General features: G+C 45.9%; 1 non-coding gene across 1 annotated transcript; it reads left to right on the top strand.

Moving 5' to 3' along the window:
• The first annotated feature begins 6,582 nt into the window (after window positions 1-6,582).
• LOC138505301 (U1 spliceosomal RNA) lies at window positions 6,583-6,744 on the top strand. The gene has a single exon (XR_011280115.1). It is a non-coding gene; the product is annotated as a U1 spliceosomal RNA (small nuclear RNA).
• The last annotated feature ends 845 nt before the right edge of the window (window positions 6,745-7,589 follow it).

Here is a 7,589-nt window from a genome sequence, read left to right as displayed (position 1 = left end):
CCAAATTCTTTAATAGATTCGAAAAGGTATTCTCTGACTTCAGTGGACAGGACTTGGGCACAGAGTCTGGGAAAAGGTTGTTTGTGGACAAATTTGTACGTGGATTGCTGCTTGACATCCAGTCACAGATTATGTCCTCTGAGAGCGCTTGGCAGGCAAAATCCCACTCTGAAGTTTTGCACATGGCTCAGTATTATGAGAACGGTGTTAATAATGAAAACGAGAGAATAGAGAAGAGGAAAGGAGCTTTGAAGACTAAAGTATTGTTACAACACATTTTTAGAAATCCCAGAGGAGGTAATTCACAGACCAGAGGTCAGTATGTTCCGAAAGGGAACATTCTCTTGGGTCCTGTGAATATTAATCAATGTGCCTATTGCTGCCAGGAAGGTCATTGGCGTGCACAGTGCCCGGTCCTTCGACAGAGGTCAAACAACACATTTGGGAGTATGGGTAGACGACCTAGAGGTCGCCCTGGAGTGGGGGGCCCTGATAGAGGTCAGTTCTCGCAAGATCCTCAGCAACCTTTTTCACAGGAAATTCAGACTTCGAGTGTGGACACGAGAAACATATTTGATCACCCTTCTGCTGCCTACCTTTCTGAAGAGCTTCCTTCCGACGACATTTTATTTCGTTAGGATTGCCCGAAGCAGGGTTTGGAACCTTCACCTATTCCCGTTAGTCAGAAAGGTCCCTACGTTGAATTGTTAGTGGGGAATAGGAAACATCAGTTTTTGATAGACACTGGAGCAAAGAAGTGCTCCATTGATCATTCTCGGGTTCCAAACATTCCACTGTCAGGGCAAACTAATGTTTCTGTAGGGTTTTCTGGCATACCAGTTGCTTGTCCGATTTCTTCGCCGGTGCCTGTTTCTTTGGGTCCCTTTACGGACCACTGTCCATTCCTCTTGACTTCAAACTGTGGAGAGAATTTGCTGGGGTTAAATCTGTTGAAGAAACTAAATGCAGTAATTCATTGTTCCTCTGACGGAGTGCGACTGACGGTTTCACCACAGCGACTTCCCAGTCCTCAGTTTTTGACTCGCCCATTGCCTCCTGAGTTTAGCGTTGTCCCGGAATGTTTGTGGGCGGTTGACGACAATGATGTTGGGGTACTACAGGTTGAACCCGTTAAAATAGTTTTGAAACATGGAGTTAAACTACCACACATTCCACAATATAAAATATCAGTTGAGGGCAAGCGTGCTTTGAAGTGCATTGTCTCCGATTTTGTGCATCGAGGAGTGATCGAAGAGATTGCAGGTAGTTTATGTAACAGCTGATTTTACCCATGTACACGAAAGGTGACAATGCAATCCCATTCCATTTCATAATTGATCTACGCGCTATTAATAAAGTTGTCGCCCCACAATTTCCAATGGTGCCTGATGTGACAAGGATACTAACGATGATCCCTGCTACAGCTACTCACTTTAGTGTTGTGGATCTGAAGAATGCTTTCTTCAGTATTCCTATACACAAGGATAGTAGATATTTGTTCGCGTTCACCTTGGGGGACGTTCGTTCACATTTACTTGTGCACCTCAAGGTTATACTGAAAGTCCAAGCATTTATAGTAGGGCTTTGAAAGAGCAGCTTGACACCCTTGAACTGCCATATACTTGTACACTGCTTCAGTATGTCGATGACTTGCTTTTAGCTGCAGATTCTGAAAGTGCTTGTAAAGAAGGCACTGTATTGTTATTATTCATTTGGCTGAACATGGTCATAAAGCTTCGCTTAAGAAATTTCAATATTGTTGTCAGGAGGTCGCCTATTTAGGCTATCTCCTGTCAAAGGAGGGGAGAAGATTGACATCTGAAAGAATAAAACACATTTCTGGCATGTCTGTTCCAAATACACAGAAGGAAGTCAGAGCCTTAATAGGTATGGCTTCTTACTGTAGGCTGTGGATCCTGAACTTCTCACTAGTGATAAAACCGATGTTGGCCTTGACGAAGAAGGGCATTTCTTCGCCACTGCCATGGAAGTCGGAACATCAATGATCATTTGAGCTTCTCAAAGCCGCGTTATGCTCTGCACCGGTTCTGGGTACTCCAAATTACAATAAGGCCTTTGTGTTGTTTGTGCATGAATGTGATGGATGTGCTTTGGCTGTGTTAACACAGGAACACGGAGGGAAGAATAGACCGTGCAGCTACTACTCTTCCGCCCTTGATCCTGTCACATGCGCTTTGCCAAGATGTTTGCGAGCTGTCACTGCTGCTGCCATGTCTGTAAAACAGAGTGAGGGAATGATCTTAGGCCATGATTTAATCCTGATGGTACCTTACTCTGTAGATGTCCTATTGAATAAAACCCAAACACAGCACCTCACCTCTGCACGACTAACAAGGTATGAATTAACCTTGTTTGCCCCTCACATTCAAATTAAGAGGTGTTGTGTTCTTAATCCGGCTGAACTCCTACCTTTCCCGCAAAATACTGTTTGCGGTGACGAAGAATCACATGACTTCCTGTATACTACTGAACAGGAAATGAAGGGCAGGATAGACCTTATAGATACTCCTTTGGATAATGCAGAAGGGGAGCTGTTTTGTGATGGCTCCTGCTTCAAACTCCCGGATGGTACATCTACAACTGCCTATGCAGTTACTACATTGAATACGGTTGTTGAAACTAAGAGAATTCCGCATAACTCTGCGCAGGCCGCGGAGATTATAGCGTTGACCCAAGCTTGTGAACTCTCCGAAGGGCATACAGTAAACATATATACTGATAGCCAGTACGCCTTTGGGGTGGCTCACAACTTTGGGAGGCTCTGGTCGGAAAGAGGGTTCCTAACCTCACATGGGACCAAGATTCAGCATGGCTCCTTGATAGTGTAATTGCTTTTGGCACTCGCGCTCCCTAGTCAGTTAGAGATCATGAAATGTGCAGCGCATCGTAAGGTCATAAATGATGTGGGAAAAGGGAACACTTTTGCTGACCAGATAGCCAGGCAAACGGCCACAGACCTTAGCGCAGACATGTATGCTCTAAGAGAAACAAAAGATGCCTATGTAATGGATGTGGGTATTGGGTCTGTGCGAGATATCCAAGCTGATGCCAAGATAGAAGAATCTAAAAGGTGGGCCGAAGGGATGGGGAAACTAGACGAAGATGGGTGTTGGGTGGATACATCTGAAGGGAAATGGTTGCTCCCTGATTCATATGTGCTGGCGATGGTGACGATGGCACACGGTCCTACGCATGTGTGTGCTCAGCAGATTACGAACATGTTAGAGCAAGTCTGGGTAAATGATACAATTTTGAAGATTGCGCAGCGCCACGTCCAAAATTGCATGATATGCTTACAGCACAATGTGGGGAAGGGGACAGCAACTCCAAGGGGTAGTTTTGGGCCTCCTTCTGTTCCCTTCGAGGTCATCCACTTTGATTTTTATTGAGATGGAACGGTGTAACAATCTAAAATATGTCCTTGTGATCATTTGTGCTTTTAGTAAATGGGTTGAGGCTTTCCCCGTTAAGGATGTTACTGCCATGACCACTGCGAAGACTATGGTAAAGGAATTCTTTACGATTTGGGCTGCCAAGAGTAATTTGGTCGGACAACGGTCCCCATTTTGTTGCAGCAGTAATTGTGCAGATATGCACAGCGTTACACATTGAAAAGCGATTTCACTCGGCTAGACATCCTCAAAGTGCTGGGTTGGTAGAGAGACATAACGGTATCCTAAAGAATAAGCTTGCTAAAACATGCGCCGGCACCAAACTGAAATGGCCGGACGCCTTACCTATTGTATTGTTAGCCATGCGTGCCACACCTCAAACTAAGACTGGGCTCTCTCCATTTGAGGTAGTGATGGGGAGACCTGCTAATATTTGGGGTCTTCCGAAGCCTAAAGCACTGAGGGAGGTTGAAAATGTATTGCTTGTAGACTACTGTAACCAGTTGACTAAAAATCTGTATCTCATTTATCATCAGGTTCAATCAGCTTTACCTGTATGGTTTACGGGCCCAGGACACAATATTCAGCCTGGAAGTTGGGTCCTGGTGAAGGCCTACGAAAGGTCTTCCTGTCTCGCACCTCGCTGGCGGGGACCCTATCAGGTGCTGTTGGTCACCCAGACAGCAGTGCGGGTGGCTGGAAAGAAGCATTGGATCCACGCGACGCATGTCAAGAAACTTCCTCACCCGACGCCACACGTTACAGAAGAAGCAGAACCCCTCGCTGATGCTACAATCTTAGATCCTGGAGTAGCAAATAGCGCTGTGAGTGTGTCGGAGAATCTCTCTGAGCCTGTGGAGCTTGGGGAACAGTCCATTTTGTCTCCACACTCTTTGGAAAGGTCACTTCCGGAAAATGTTGTTTCAAGTTCTGCGACTTCCGTCGCCTCTGATACGTCGCTTCCCTCAGGAAGTGACGTTACCTTATTTCCGGATCAAACAGTACCGGGAATCACCAGGTACGACCTTCAACGAAGAAAATAGAACTGTGGCATGGGTTTTGCCTGTGCATCTGGAAAAGAAAAGAGTCATTGAGAGTTTTGTTCTTGCAAAAGAAAGTTTTTGAAAAGAAAGGGATTCTGCTGGCTAGGGTTGGGGAAGGACTAAGAAGTCGCGCGACCGTAGTGTCGCCAGCAACGAACATTGGGGTCGTCGATTGAGAAACTCCGATGCCTGCCACCTCCACCGCTGCTGCTCGCATTGGACTTGTAAATAAGGGGGTGAACAACTCGGACAATGAACAATGTGCCTGGGCCCCGAAAACGTATTGCTGTGTTGTGATAATAGTAATTGGAATTTGTATAGTTACTGCCGTGGGACTCTGTTACTTTGAAGAAATGTATCCTCTAGAGCAAGGTTGTCCAACGTACGGCCCATGGGCCACAATGCGGCCCGCCATACCATTTTATGTGGCCCGACAGGCCGTATGTTGGACAATGCTTGAGTGTAAAAAAAAAAAAAAAAAAAAATTATTATTTTTTCTTTTTTAAAATGTGCCTGTGCGCAAAACTACTCTGTGCTCTATTCGGGACACATAAAAGAACAAGACGAATGAGAATTCTGAGCGCACACTCACTCTACTAGACTGCTATCAGCATCATCAGTCACAAAAATTTTGGGGGGAGACTTGGAAACATTGGCACAAAAGGAGCCGCTCTGTGCTGGATCACCATCCTTTCACCAGTAAACCCGATTCAATCACCATGGCCCCCTTACAAATCCCAGCCATGCTGTGATTGACCTGTGGACACATAAATAATCGTATCAATAAACTTTCTCTGCCTTTTTTATGGCGAATGCCAATTTCGCCACATTCATTTGGGTCAATTTTATTGCCTTTTTTACCACAAAAACCGGTGGCAGAACCCCTGCACCCTCACTTTCTATATACCTTACCCAAAATTACCATCTATATTTTTTTGGTAAAAAAGCGTAAAAAAATGCGGCAAAAAAATGTTTTGTTGAAATTGCCATTCAGCAAAAGTGGGCAATAGCAAATAATCTACACACTCAAGAACAACCTTTCAAAAAATGCTCTCCAGAAATGTATAGAAAGGAAACAAAATCCTAATCCAAATCAATGGGAACCAAAGTTTTCGTTTGTTAGTGGATTGAGTTTGTTCACAAAATGGATCGGAGTACACTTCGAATAGTTGCTGCAGCTCTGGAGAAAATACGAGTGGTATGATAGGTTATTTATAACGCGCGTAATACCCATGCAGCAGTGATCCCAATAATAAAAGTGAAACAGGCAAGCCCAACAGGTATAACTTATTTTCACTCTTTTGGTAGCGCAGTCTGAGGGCAGCCGATACCCTTCAGGAGAGGTGTGAGCTGATACAGTTGCAACACAAAAAACAATAGTACTATGTTCCCAAAATACCTTAGTTCTTGTCTTTCGGATCTCAGCAGAGCCAGGCTTTTCAACATCAGACCAGAAGCATGGGTGCCTTTGCGCTGGGCTGGGGTCAAGTCGGAGAGCAGCAGCAATGGGCCCCAATGATGCAGTTCTGTTTGGCAGTGGTGCTGATTTGTGGGTAGAAAACGCTGGGAACAGTAGGCCGTGCCAAGTGGATGGCACTGGAAGACTCAGTGACCTCTGGGCCCTGACAAGAGAATACTTGCCTTTGGCGCTGTGCAGGCTCGGCTGACAGAACACGGCATATGGTTACGGCAAAGATGTCAAAGCTTCAGCATTGTCATTGAGCAGAACTCTGAGATTCAGGGGTGGTGGAGGGTCGAGGTCCAGGATGATTATGATGGTGTGAATGGGGACAGCGCTGAGCAGCTACGCTCAGGAGGGCCATGGGCCCGTGTGGGGCCGACAGGCCAGTGGGCAGACTGCAACAGGCCTGCTCAAGCCATCCTGCAATTTATACAAATCTCGGGCAGAGCAGCACCTGATGGGAGAAAGGAACTGCTCTACAATCTGCTCTTCTGCTGGGCTCTGCCTGCTGGAGCTTCCCCCTACACGTGGGACAGGCAGCTCTGCAGACGCTCAGAGCTTCCGGGGATTGGGGGGTTGGGGCTGGGTCAGGGCCTGCCTTCTCACCCTCGCTTAGCGGGTCTTCCCAGAACTGACCCAAACCCTGCCCTCTTGAATGCAACTCATACTTAGCTGGCAGGGGAGAATGTGATCTCAAGGGCAGATCTCCCAGGGTGAGGCTTACCCATTGCACATCGGATTTGCTGACCCCTGCTATGTTCCCAAATGCGGGATACACGACTGCATTATTTCTGGTAGTGGGGGACTGGGTTCGCGCTCTCCCCCCCGATTTATTGGTGAAAGAAAAGGTAAAGTGTGCACTAGGCCTGCTAGGTTGCATACTTTTAGATTGTGCTCACATTGCGTTTCTTCAATTAGGTTCACCTTTGGGTGATCGCTTTTCCACATTTTATCTGTTGAATTGAATTATGCTTCTTTCATCACCACAGAAGTAATGTGTATTACAGAGATAAGCTGCCATATGTATTGGGCACACTGCACATGCTCAGGCAGCATCAATCATGCTTTGTACAGGACAATGCTGGCCTAAATTGGGAACAGCCAGCATAGACATGTTGCTACAGAGGCATATTTTGGGTACAACCAGCATGACAATGTGTTACATCAGTGACAGTGCTGTCTTACACTGTGGACACATTGATCATTAAAATGTGTTGTGTTGTAAAATGTTCTTTTCTGCTGTTGGTGACATGGAATTTTCATGTTCTCCTTTAGAACTGATAGTACACTTATGGCTTTTTGGTCACCTTTTCTGCTGTAAAATGCACCATTTCAACCCCATATTTGAAAAAAGTTTCTTGGGGGTGGGACCCCCCCAAACCCTCCCTAGAACCTTGGAGCTCCCTCGCTACGCTCGGTCGCCCCCACTATTTCAGAAAAATATTAACACATAGATACTGAAAGAAATCACAAGCAACTAACCTTTGATCACTGCCCATGACACCAAAAGCTATCCTTGGGACTGCATGGCTATCACTGCCTGTGATGCTATTGTGTCAAAGGTCACACAATATCGCTTTTTAATATACTGCTTTGGGTGAGGTTGTTGACTTTTGGCTCGCCGGCCCACTGGGTGACAAAAAGTTAATGCTTCGGCCCCACATTCAAAAA

Source organism: Ambystoma mexicanum, chromosome 11, assembly GCF_040938575.1.
Source record: "Ambystoma mexicanum isolate Mex_15411 chromosome 11, UKY_AmexF1_1, whole genome shotgun sequence".
NCBI lineage: Eukaryota > Metazoa > Chordata > Amphibia > Caudata > Ambystomatidae > Ambystoma > Ambystoma mexicanum.
Note: the sequence above shows the minus strand (reverse complement) of the source record. Positions and strands in the feature narration are given on the sequence as shown.